This window comes from Asterias amurensis, chromosome 5 (assembly GCF_032118995.1).
Source record: "Asterias amurensis chromosome 5, ASM3211899v1".
NCBI classification, from domain to species: Eukaryota; Metazoa; Echinodermata; class Asteroidea; order Forcipulatida; family Asteriidae; genus Asterias; species Asterias amurensis.
Window position 1 is genome coordinate 25,715,052 of NC_092652.1, and position 12,638 is coordinate 25,727,689.

The 12,638-nt window shown below is 38.7% G+C and overlaps 1 long non-coding RNA gene across 1 annotated transcript; it reads right to left on the bottom strand.

Moving 5' to 3' along the window:
• Window positions 1-304: 304 nt before the first annotated feature.
• LOC139937336 (uncharacterized) lies at window positions 305-5,804 on the bottom strand. The gene is made up of 2 exons (XR_011786058.1): window positions 5,455-5,804; window positions 305-2,189 (listed from the first exon to the last, which is right to left on the bottom strand). It is a non-coding gene; the product is annotated as an uncharacterized lncRNA (long non-coding RNA).
• Between the last annotated feature and the right edge of the window lie 6,834 nt (window positions 5,805-12,638).

Sequence of the window (12,638 nt, forward strand, 5' to 3'; positions counted from 1 at the left end):
CATAAGAAGGTGTTTAATGTTCTTTCATCCGAGTCCGTGGTTATTGGGCTTGATCGGTTATATAGGTCAGGAGAAAAAAAAGGTGAAAACCATGCATAATTTTCAGTAAACCCATTGTCCTTATTTTTGGCTGTAACAACCGAAATCAACTGTTGCGTTTAAAAAGCACCATATTTTTTTAAAAGGTTTTCCGAAGAGTTTTCCCCAATGACTTTATTCCAGATGGAAATATTTCACAGATAAAAATGGGTCAAGTACGAACTTCATAATCAGTAATCTTTCAGACCTAGACTAAATAATGTACATTTTTGTATCCCCACCTTTAAGTTTGGGATGTAAATATTTTCGTGTTTGTGATTGAGGCTTTAAGTTGGCGATGTGGGAGGAATCCCAATAATTCCTATGAAATGATGGGCCGAGATTGTATATCAATTGGTGTGACTCTAATACCATTGGGACCAAGGCAGGTTCATGTACAATTCATAAGATGCTTTTTTTTCTTCTTCACTATCGTGAATCCTGGTGACATTTGGAATTCAAATACAATATGTGTATCCCAGTTTCATTTTCCCCATAAAGAGACTTGTCCAAATCGGCCATTTCTTGACTTGTCCGAAAACTGGGCTTATCACCCTATCGGCCTGTCAACCATTACGTGGTTTTGTAAAGTCACTAATTTGCACGTGCCTGAAGGCTCTTAACACGTTCGGTAATTACTCTCAATTTACAACATTGTAGTAAACGACTAGCTTTCGAGTAGTTTTTTTTGAGAAAGAGATAGTTTCTCACTAAAATATCTAAAAGCACACATGCATGCAACAGGACTTTTTTCTTTCATTCTTTTCCTGCAACTTTGACGACCAAAATGAGCCCAAATTTTCCCAGATGCATATTTTGGGATAGGCCTACATCACGAGAGCAGACTGGTCTTTGACAGTTACTTAACGTGTCCCAAATTTTCACAGATGCAAACTTTGGGATATAGGCCTACATCAAGAGAGCAAACTGGTATATGACAATTACTTAATGTGTCCAGTGCCTTTAAAAATAATGCAAAAATTCAGATATTAAAACATACATTTCCCCCCTAACGTACACAATAAATAAAAGTCATACTCATAAATGTAAAAACAAAATCATGAGCACACTTTTTAAAGGAACACGTTGCCTTGGATCGGTCGAGTTGGTCTTTGAAAAGCGTTTGTAACCGTTTTTTATAAAATGCATATGGGTAGAAAGATGTTGTAAAAGTAGAATACAACGATCCACACAAAAATGCCTCGAAATTGCGTGGTTTTCCTTTTACCTCGTCGACTAACACGTCGGCCATTTATGGGGGTCAAAATGTTGACTCCCGTAAATGGCCGACCATGTTAGTTCGCACAGTAGAAGGAAAACCACGCAATTTCGAGGCAAACTTGTGTGGATCATTGTATTCTACTTTTTAAACATCTTTCCAACCATATGCATTTTATAAAAAACGGTTACAAACGCTTTTGTTTTTACCAACTCGTCCGATCCAAGGCAACGTGTTCCTTTAAGCTATGAAAACACAAACGAAAATGCAGCTAAAATATTCTGCTTAATACTTTAAAATTCAAGAGCACACTTCACGTATTATCTTGGCGGTATTTTAAACAACGAAGAGACAACATACAATATAAATAACGACAAAGCTGATATTATTTTCAAAATAAATGTTGATCAACGGCGCGAGGTAAAACTATTTTTGACTGTTACGATAAGACTCTAAATTTCATGACGTCATGCCAAGTTGTCGAGCACGCTTTCTCGTTTTCTCCGTTTCCCTAAGGTTTGCTGTGATCGACACATCCACGTCCACGCCTCCATGTTGTTATGGTATTCCCTCTGGATCATATTTTCAAAGGCTTCCACCGATCTTGGCGACAATTCCCGCATTGTATCCAGCAGGGTTAGAATTTCCAAATCGGTGACGTTTTCAGAAATGGCGATCGCGCGTCCGATGATATTGGACGCGATCGACGACAGGTCGTCTAGGTGCCGCCTCCGTATGCGCATCTTTGTGGGTTCTCCCGATGCACACTGTCCCGTACACCGGACTGCCTGATACGAGATTATGCAGACTACCAGCCATGTCAGTAGTGGGTGTGTCGATCGTGTGGGACCAGCTTGTCGACTCTTCATCGCTGTCGTCCACATCTCCTCGACTGTAGAAAAAAAGAAGATCAGTAGGTTTACCTATTATTTTAATGGTATTTGGGACAATGCACGGTGAAGTAATTATGTAATTTGGTTTGCGGTAACACCATATGTATATCAAGACATGGTGTTACCGCAAAAATATCGACCTATATTCCTACCTTTCCCCAATTTGACTACTATTTAAATGTTTTTAAATTTTGTATAGACATAACATGGGCTAGGTCCTTCAGGATGTTTTCTGTTCACAAAATTTCTGAGAATCGCGTCCACCAAATTTTAATTTTGTTAATACCAGAATGAATAGCAACAATCCCTTGCAGTTTTTTGTTATAGATCTTGTGGCTTGTGTATTACGTCTAGGGATCCCCGGAATACAAAATAAAGATACAGAGTTGTAAGTGATCTAAGATTGTGAAATTATATAACATCTGAACCTGTTGTGCCGTTTATCGAGGAGAAATTCGACACGCCGTTAAGTGGCTTCGGATATATGATAAAATTGCCGAGCAAATTTATACATTATTTTTGAGAAGCGACTGACACATTTTGTGTAACATGTAGCTTTGCTATATACACGGGAAAATGTTCAATGCAAATAATGTGTTGTTTCATAAATTTTATAAGACCCCATTGTAATAGTTTGTACTCTGCCGAATATATAAGTTTTGTTTAAATATTTTTGCATGTATAAGCATAGGCCTACTTTTGACTAGTATCCCATCTTACATGTCTTAAAGTTGAAAGCTAAAAGTAGGCTTTACAGAAAATGCTCGTCTCAGTTCGCTCTAGGCCAATTCATTACTTTTAAAATGTTATAGGATTAATGAGCAAGATTTTTCAGTAAATCCCGTCTTAACCGTAGAATGTGCGCGAGCTAACATAAAAACCCTTGGCTCTCGCCGAAAACATGGAATTGGGGTTATCTGAAAATCAGGCCGGATAAGCCGCGTCATGTGCGTTTAAGTATAGGACGTCCTTAGCAACGGCATTGGCAACAGCCGTAGCCGTAACTAAATTCTCAAATACGACTTTTGTATTCTAATGTGCCTCTCTTTGCGCACGGCTGGTTCTGCATGCACCAAAAAACTTAATCCCCTTGCTTTCTTTTGAACTTAAGCTGTTGCCGCGTTTGAATTAATGGATCTGGCTGTTGCTACTGCCAGATCGCAGACAAGTCATATTCTTCAACGCTGCAGCAGCAGCAGCCAAAAGCCAAAGCCGAAGCCGCTTGCTCCGGACACGTCTGTCACCGATGTGGTACCTGCCGTTTCAAGCGGATCTTTAAAGCAAATAGATTTTGTTTAAGTGGAGGGAAGTAATTGAACACGTGACCTAAAAACACTCAAAGAAATTGCATTTACACACAGCTTATTCCATATCTACAAATGGTCTAAAACTTTAAAGTGATCCAACATCTTATGTACAATCAATTTGAGAGCAAATTAAAGGGAGATAAAAGTGTGCTAAGACTCCCAACAAACCTTTGTTTGGCAACATTCTGATGATATTTTATATTTATATGATTAAAATTAAAGGCACTGGACACCTTTGGTAATTGGCAAAGACTAGCCTTCACAGTTGGTGTATCTCAACATATGCATAAAATAACAAACCTGTCAAAATTCGAACTCAATTGTTTGTCGAAGTTGCGAGAGAGTATATGGAAGTAAAGACACCATTGTCGCACAAGTTGTGTGCCTTCAGATGCTTGAATTCGAGACCACCTCGGCTGAGGTCTCGAATTAATTCAATTTAATTTATTTAGTGAGAAATTACTTCTTTCTCAATTACTTCGTTACTTCAAAGGGAGCCGTTTTTCACAACGTTTTGTACTATCAACAGCTCTCCATTGTTCGTTAACATAAGTTTTTATGCTAACAATTATTTTGAGTAATTACCAATCGTGTCCAGTGCCTAATTCTTATGTTTGTCTGTTATTTTAAGAGGTGACTGGACATTGGGAAAACAAATCGTAAAAGTATTCGAAAGATACTTTGATAAACGTTTTTAACTTTGCCAGTCAACGGACTATTTGGCGTAAAATATTATGATTTTTAAAAGAGCAGTCGCTAAAAAGCGTCAGAACGCTAACTTGTATGTCAGCGAATTTTTCACATTTATATATATGGTTAAAAGGTTTTACTACATTTTTGAAATGAAAATCTACTTTAAGTTTTAAATGGACAACAATAAATAACTTGAAAATTGAATCCAAGTTTAGTGAATTTTTTTTTGAGGAATTTCCTATTTTTGTTTGAATATCTGTACTTCTGGTTGATCTCTACTTGATTATTCCGAGTTGAGAAATGATGACCCGATTGTTCCAGTTTTTTTTTTACTGACATTGTTCTATAGACATTTAACCTTCTATTTTAAAAATATATTTAAAGGCACTGTACACGTTTGGTAATTGTCAAAGACAAGTGTTCTCACTTGGTGTGTACCATCAAAAGCATAAAATGACCAGCCTGTAAAAATGTTGGCTCAATCGGTCATCAAAGTTGCGAGAAAATGATGAAAGAAAAAAACACCCTTGTTGGACGAATTTGTGTGCTTTCAGATAGGAATAAAAGACTTCTAGCTAGAATTTTTTTACTATTTCAGAGGAAAATTACCTCTTTCTCAAAAACTACGTGATTCCAGAGGTAGTCGTTTCCACAATTTTATACTATCGACAGCTCTCCAATGATTATTACAAAGTCAGTTTTAAAGTTAATATTTGTTTTGTGTAATTACTTAGCACTAAGGGGGTAAAATATATCTGATTTACAATGTGTCCAAATCGTTAATCGCTTCAAACATCAACGGCATTGTGTGAAATGTTTTGTCCTGCAGATTTTGTTATGAAACAAAAGAAGATAATGATTAAATGGGTCGAACTGTGTGCAATGAACTCAAGTTCAATCCATTCTTAATCAAGATGTTCGTTGGATGTGTGTGGAAATGCGACAACAAAAACAACAACATCAACAACGACGACGAAAACAACAACAACAAAAGCAAATCCAGAACATAAACAAAAACAAAACAAAACCAACAGCAACAACAACAGCAGCAGCAACACCAACACCAACAACAACAAAAGTGACAAAAACAACAAATTTATTCAATAAAAAACTACACTGTCAATTATTACAAATAATGTGCAATAGCTTCAACACAAAACAGTTAAAGGTAATATATGGGACCGAAAAATAACTGTTCCAATGCTCAGAATTAAGACGACGTGCAGAATGATTAAAACTTTGAACAGTGCGTATTTTTACTCACCTTAGTTCTTAAGAAATATCTGTTTCTTATAAATCGAATTCCAATCAAAGTGAAGAAACTTCAGTTGAAGATTTTAAGGCGCTCCAAAAAATCTCTGGAAACGTTGTTGTTGGTCCCAATACCGTCTCAGTTGTTAATCGATAAGATGCTCCGAAGCTGAAGCGATACAGTGTTCATGTGAAAAGACACTCTATCCAACACACACCGTCTTGGAGTAGCACAAAGTATGGATTGCGGGACTAATCGTGAAAAGGGATGATACAGTCTGCTCCGTCAAACCCAAAATGTCCGATTGGCGTATACTCGCTGCCAGCCAGACGTTTCATACTCGTAAAGAAAGAACCCCGCTCGGCAGCGCGAGTGCGGGGTGTTTGGACACAATTGCGACACTTGAATTTGCGCCCAACCGACAGAAATTTAAATTAACAGGTTTTTCCTTCTAACAGTGCCCATATCATGTTAAGCTTAGAGTGCCACTGGCATTGATGGAAAGTATCCTCTCCACATTGACAAAAAATTCCCAGGGACAAAGATGGATGTACTTGTCTTAGTTGGAATTGAAGATTGATGTCTTTTAATTTCTTATGAAAACGTCATCTTCATTATTCGTGGTATGGGGTTTCGTCATTGTTCGGTCATCTAGTATTTATCGACCCTAGGTAGGCCTTTTCTGACATATTTCAGTCAGATAAATAAGAAAAATAAAACAAAAATAGGTCATTCACATGACTGAACATAAATTTGGAGTGAAAGTAATTGAAACTGTGTACGCATGTATGAGAGATGGGAAAAGCGGCCGGGTTGTTTTCTAAAAAACAAATTTGACCAAGCATGAAACTGACGTAATCGAATTGGACTCATATACAGTATCAGAGACTTGTTGAATTAATATCTGCGAACAAAGGCGTCGTAGCTTATTACTGCTGCAAAAAAAAAAAAAAAAAAAAAATGCCACACTTTTTTTGAGAAATCGTCTACTCTAGAAATGCACTGTTCATATTATTTGCCTTCAGTTTGCGGTTTTTTCTTCTCCACTGACCGGGGATTTTTTTAAGTTCATTCTGCAGGATGCTTTTTAAATTTCTCTTTCAATAAAGTCTGTAACGGGATACTTGCTGTTCTGAATTGATTTACTGCGTCTTTGTGCTCATAAGAAACAGGCCTATCATATTTTTTTCAAGGGTATTTTTTCTTCTTCTAAACTGATGAACTGTTTACGTCATTGTGTCTTGACAGTTTCACAATCAACACAATAAAGAAGCAAATTGGGGGAACACTGGTTACAGTTTTGAGAAAACTGCAACTTATTGTTCATACAAACTCTCGGTTCAGAAATCAGGCGCAATCCGAGTTACAGAGGGGCCCTGACAGATCAGCGCCCAATTTAATAGAGCTGCTAAGCAAAACAAGAAAAATTGCTTAACATGAAGTTTTTTCCTTGAAAAAAAAAGGACTACCAATCAAATTTCCGTTTGTTTCATATTGCTTGTTGATGGTATTCAGCTGTTCTTTGCTTGTCCTGAAAATCACAAGGGAATTTGGTTGGTAATCCTGTTTTATCAAGGAAGAAATTTCATGCTTAGCAAATTTGTGTGCTTAGCAGCTCTATGAAATCGGACCCAACTGTGTCAGGCTGACCCGTAAACTGATAAACAAATTTCTCACTAGAATTCTACTTCATTCGGACTCAGATTCCTGGGGATCACTGACCCAGAAAGGATTCCTGCCTATGGAACCCGGAATCCGGGTCAAGTTCTGACCCCAAAAGGTTTGAGTGGTTGGTGGCTTGGTTTTGTAATTTTTTGGGGGTCAGATTTGGCAAATTAAACATCAAATCAAGTACATGTGAAACAGAATGACGCAGTGTTTCAATAGTGTTGTTAATAGTTGCAGAGATTGGCATGAAAATTGGGGATTGGGAAAACCGGAAAAAAAACAACCCAAAACCAACAACAGCAACAACAACAACAACACACGAATCCCATTCAAGTGGAATTCAAACAGGGGGTCCACTGAGGTGAAAGGTAGGAATAAACAAAAAACGAGCAAATATGATACCCATGGTTATGTTCTTGGTGGGATTCCAACCGGGGCTCACATAGATGAAAGGCAGGGAAAGAAACCAATAAGCCACCCTTTTACTACGACGACGACGACGACGACGACGACGACGACGACGACGACGACGACGACGACGACGACAACACACGAACCCCATTCTACAATGGAATTCGAACCGGGGTCCACTGAGGTGAAAGGTATGAATAAAAAACAAGCAAACGAGCAAACATGATACCCATGGTTTCGTCTTGGTGGGATTCCAATCTGAGTTGCGAATCTAAGTGGTGTATCGTAGCCCAATTTTTTTTTTTTTTTTTTTTTTAGAGTTGCTTAAGCACAACAAGGAGCTAAGCACAAAACTACGTTTACCACAATAAGATTGCAAACCAAATACCATTCTACATGTGCTATCTGTGAGTGGTATCCGGCAAATTTTTGCTAATAGCAGAAACTTGTTACATACACTACCGGGCCCAATTTCCAGACCCTTTTAAGCACAACAAAATAGCTAAAAGCAACAACAATTTTCTTACCAGGATAAGGTTATCAGCGAAGCTACCATGTCACATGTACAGTTTGGGACTGGTATCCTGCTCATTTCTGCTTAGCAGTTAAGAAATAATTGCAGCTTATTAGCAGTTCTAAATTTGACCCTGTTCGGTACAGTGATACCAATCAACTAAAGATTACCCAAGGGAGCCATTCTGATGTGCTAAGCTCACTCATTGTTAAAAAAATATAACTCTTGCATCTTTGATAACCACTGATCGTTACTTGTTTCGCATCATACTTTTTGTTTGACCTCAATAGATCGTCACACCTTTGTCTGATACATTGAGGGCTTAAACTTGAAGATCACTATCTTCCCCTGAAAGCCCTCGATCTTTATTGGTGTTTTGTTAAGGGCGCGAAAGTGGCGTGTGACGAATAATATTAGTGTATGACTCAGCCCTTTGGCTAAGCGAAGGTGACGCCATCATCGTAAAGCTGTTCAGAAGACGACCCTTCACAGAACCACTTCAGGTTTAGTTTACAGTATTATGGGATGGAGGCATCCTCGTTTACTTTGACAGCCTCTAAATTTAGACTTGGTATAGACTTTAATTACGTTGTTCACTTTATAAATACTACAGTATAGGATGTCCCAATAGTAGATTCTGCTTGACGAATTGGACCAATCTTTTTTTCAAAACTTCTTATGCTCGTCCCAAGAAGTCAAACACGTCTCAAGTTTCCATGAACATGGATCAAAGAGAGTGGCACCCTGCATTAATGTGTAACTTTTCCGTCTGGATACACGTCTACAAAGTCGATTGACAGAACAGGTCAATGTTCACCGAGAATCATCTTCGATTTCTGAAAACTGCTCAGTGATTCTCAGCGAAGGTAATATCCTGCTTAGCAAAACCAGTTAACCAGCTAAAAAAAAAACACAAATCGCTTGATTTGCCGGAACTGGTGCACCGCTTTGTGTTTGTCTTATTGTGAATAAGCTCGGTAAGAAATATTTTCTGCTAATTTAGCTTTGTGAAACTGGGAAAATATCGACTTTAAAATATGTTCACAATTCACCTTTGGTTTAACAAGATGCTAAACAGACTAGGTGCACGTGACGTCATTAGAGTAGGGCGCCCTCTCCTAGAGTTTGCTCGATGGTCTGCTTGCGCGCTGCGTGTATATAGATTGACGTTTTCATTGCTGTATATTCACCTTGCCACTAAATTAAAGATGGCGGCGTGATGACGTCACTGCATATAATAAGTTCTATTGACCCATATCACCTGACGTCATCATCAGAATAATCTTGAATGCCCCATACTGGTGGGCAATGTCACTGTTCGTTATTCAGTGAAGTGTGCATTTTAGGCGACGCGGCGTTTACATGTTAACCTATTGACCACCCAAATGGTGAAAGTAGTTTATTCTCCTTCGTGTGCATATAAATAGTCTGGTATAAGCTGTCAAAGCTATTCAAATGAAATAAAGTTTCCATCGTCGTTCTCATGGGAAGCCAGACTAAACGTTACAATCGAGCGCTACATACTGTAACAAAGGGCGCGATGGGATCGCGCACCCTTGAGAACGAGTTTATCATTCGCATTCATACAATATAAATAAATTAACAGTCAAATCGAGATTTTAGTCAAAGAAGCCTTCGGTACTTAGTTTCCTTCCTCTGTCAGACAGCAACATAATCGGAAGGACCCACTGCTAAAGCCCAAGCGTAAGTGATATCTTGTCGTTTGGCCTTTAATATTCTGGGCAGCTGGACATTGTTGCACTTGACCGATTTTTTTTGAACGTTTTTTTAGAAATTGAAATATTGAGAAAAGTAGTGAGTCGTAGTAATCAAAGTGACGGTCACTCTGCTTCTGATCGAAGTGTGGATGATATTATATTAAGCTAGAATCCAAATCACATTATTTCTAGATGGGGTCATAGATTGTTTTCATGTCAACGTAGTGCTGACTTAAGGGTAATACTTGAAAATAAAGATACAATAAAAATCACATGTGAAATGTTTCAGCTTGATATACTTGCTGAATAACCAGCTAACAAACCTTCCAACTGTATTTTCACATTATCGTTCAATCCGTTCGGGTTGGGCGAGGAGACAGCGGGTACACGAATGGGTCTATCAACGTCAAAAGTTGTCGCAGGTCTCTCACTATACGACAACGGCAAAAACTCGGTCGATGGACAATAAAGCGCGCCACCAAGCAATCGTACTGGAATGGGAACTTAATTTCCACATGTTGCATCCTGCTTTAAAAACCTTGGACCCTTCGCTACATGCTGAAACTGGTTAGCTTATATGCCATGATATTCTCTGGACCGAGCCAGATGAAATAAAACCATAACATTTAATGCTATAATAATCAAACAAGTAAGCTTAAACACTAGCTCAGGAAATACCTGTAGGCCTACATCTAAACAACACAATTGAATGACATAATTGTTGAAAATGAAAAAACATCAACAACAAAATCCACATCTGATTATGGAAATCATTGTCAACAGATGCCGACAATGAACCATAATGGGCCTCGCAATCAAACAGAGGAGCCTCGCTGCAGGGTTCTTGAAGTAAATTGGTGCCAAAATGGAGCCTTGTGGGATACCACCTTTAAGTCTCGTTTGGAGTTTCAAGAATGACAGTGCGGTTTCGAATTCAGCGCATTGTGATTTGCACAAGGTGTCTGGGAGATCGACCCCACGATGTCAAACAGTAGCAGCAGTGGGATCGATAAAGACTGCTCTAAGCTCTAGTTTACTCTGGAAGGATCATTCTTGCGACCTTTACCGAAAGCCAGAGTGAGCGTGTGGTATCTTCACCTCGATAACATCAGTATCCTGCTTGTATATGTAGGAGTGGGGATTGGAGATGCTGGTCGATAGCTCTTTCGACCAGTGGCTAGTTTCCTGGACTAGAACCCAAACAACCTAAGTGCCATCCATCTTTGATCCACAAATCATCAGTAGGTTGAACCACACGCACTTTGCCTCTGGAAGCGCTCCACATAATTACCAGTCACCCTCCTTCCCCCTTCATGGACCTTGAATCGACGGAAGGAAGCATGGGCAACATTCTCAACAGGACTACATGACTACATCCCAACTCCATCATTCAGACACACAAGCTAGGACCACCACCACATCAACATGCGATCAGGAACCCATACACATGTACTTTGACAAGGACAACGTCACATGGCTTGTAGTGACCACATTACAAATTCAAATACCATGTTCACCATGGTCTCTAGAGCTTATCCGAAAGAAGATATCCAGACAGATAATTGTAAAATTTTATGGATTTTATCGAGTGATGTATGGACGTTGTAGTGTACAGGCCAACCAATCATCCAATTTAAACGAGTATTCGAGTATGAGTGGTTGAAAACTGTTTAAAATTATTATATTTATGTTTAATTCAATTTTCGTTACAAAAACTCTACCATTTGTATTCGCCCTGTGTACGTTTCAGTTAAACCACGGCGCTGCATCCTTTTTGAATGAATAATTATACTCGCACACAAACTTGCTCTGAAACAATTGTTTGATTATCAACATTCGCTTCCCTGTTGGTGCAGTATGTACAATACATATTTTGCTGGTATGCCGATCGAATAACGCGCAAATAAAATAAAAATGTGAGAGTGACTGGAAGTCACTTTGATGAGACAGGAAACATGTTCGCATCACTGAGTACTGTTGATTGAATGACTTTGTTGTACTCTGGTATGAACGAGGTTGTATTTCTGCACAACATCCTCCTCGCCAGAGGCAAATGTAATTAAACACCTCCAGCCGCTTGTACTTCCTCCCACGGGTCAACCAATCAGGCCACTTCAATGCTACACCACATACACGTCACTGTAAAGTCTCATTCAGTCGTCATTGTTCTTATACAGTGACCATGCGGCTATTTGATTGGTTGATCGCAGGAAGATTATTGTCCAATAGGAAGACTTGTCCAAAAGGGTTGTGATATTGACGCAACAAGGTGTAGACAGTAGGTGTTGGCAACGGATAAGTATGACCACTCAAACATGAGTATGGTAGGCTCATTTTGTCCTGAGATTTCATCTTAAGCAGACATACAACTAAAAGCGCCCTTCGATATCTTTGTAAGACTTGTTTCAACCAAGACAGAAACATTCAACGCTTTTTAGGGCAAAAAATGTAAGATATAGGGCCTAGTTCAACAAATGTTTGCAATTGCACAATGTAATTCGATCAGCAAGACAACGCAAGTCAACTGAAAGTACACGAACTCGAAATAAATGTTTATTTACAGTAGATATTGGAATCTTTTACAGTTACAATTGTCAAAGTTTCTTGTTTTGTCATAAACGGACCCAAACCTCGTGATTCCGCAATTTTTTTTGAACATTTTAAAATTCCAGCTTCTCTGGTGATTTATAAGTTGTTTACGAAGAAAAGCAGACGCATAAAGAAGCAAAATGCTTATTAATGTTTGCATGGCAGACCAGTTTTCATAATTAAGAGTTTCTTTATTACACACACTTGCAAATACACCCCAAACTAACGGAATATGTTTGAAAAATTACACAGGAATGGGTAAAACCGTAGCAGGATCTGAGTTAAAATCCTATTTG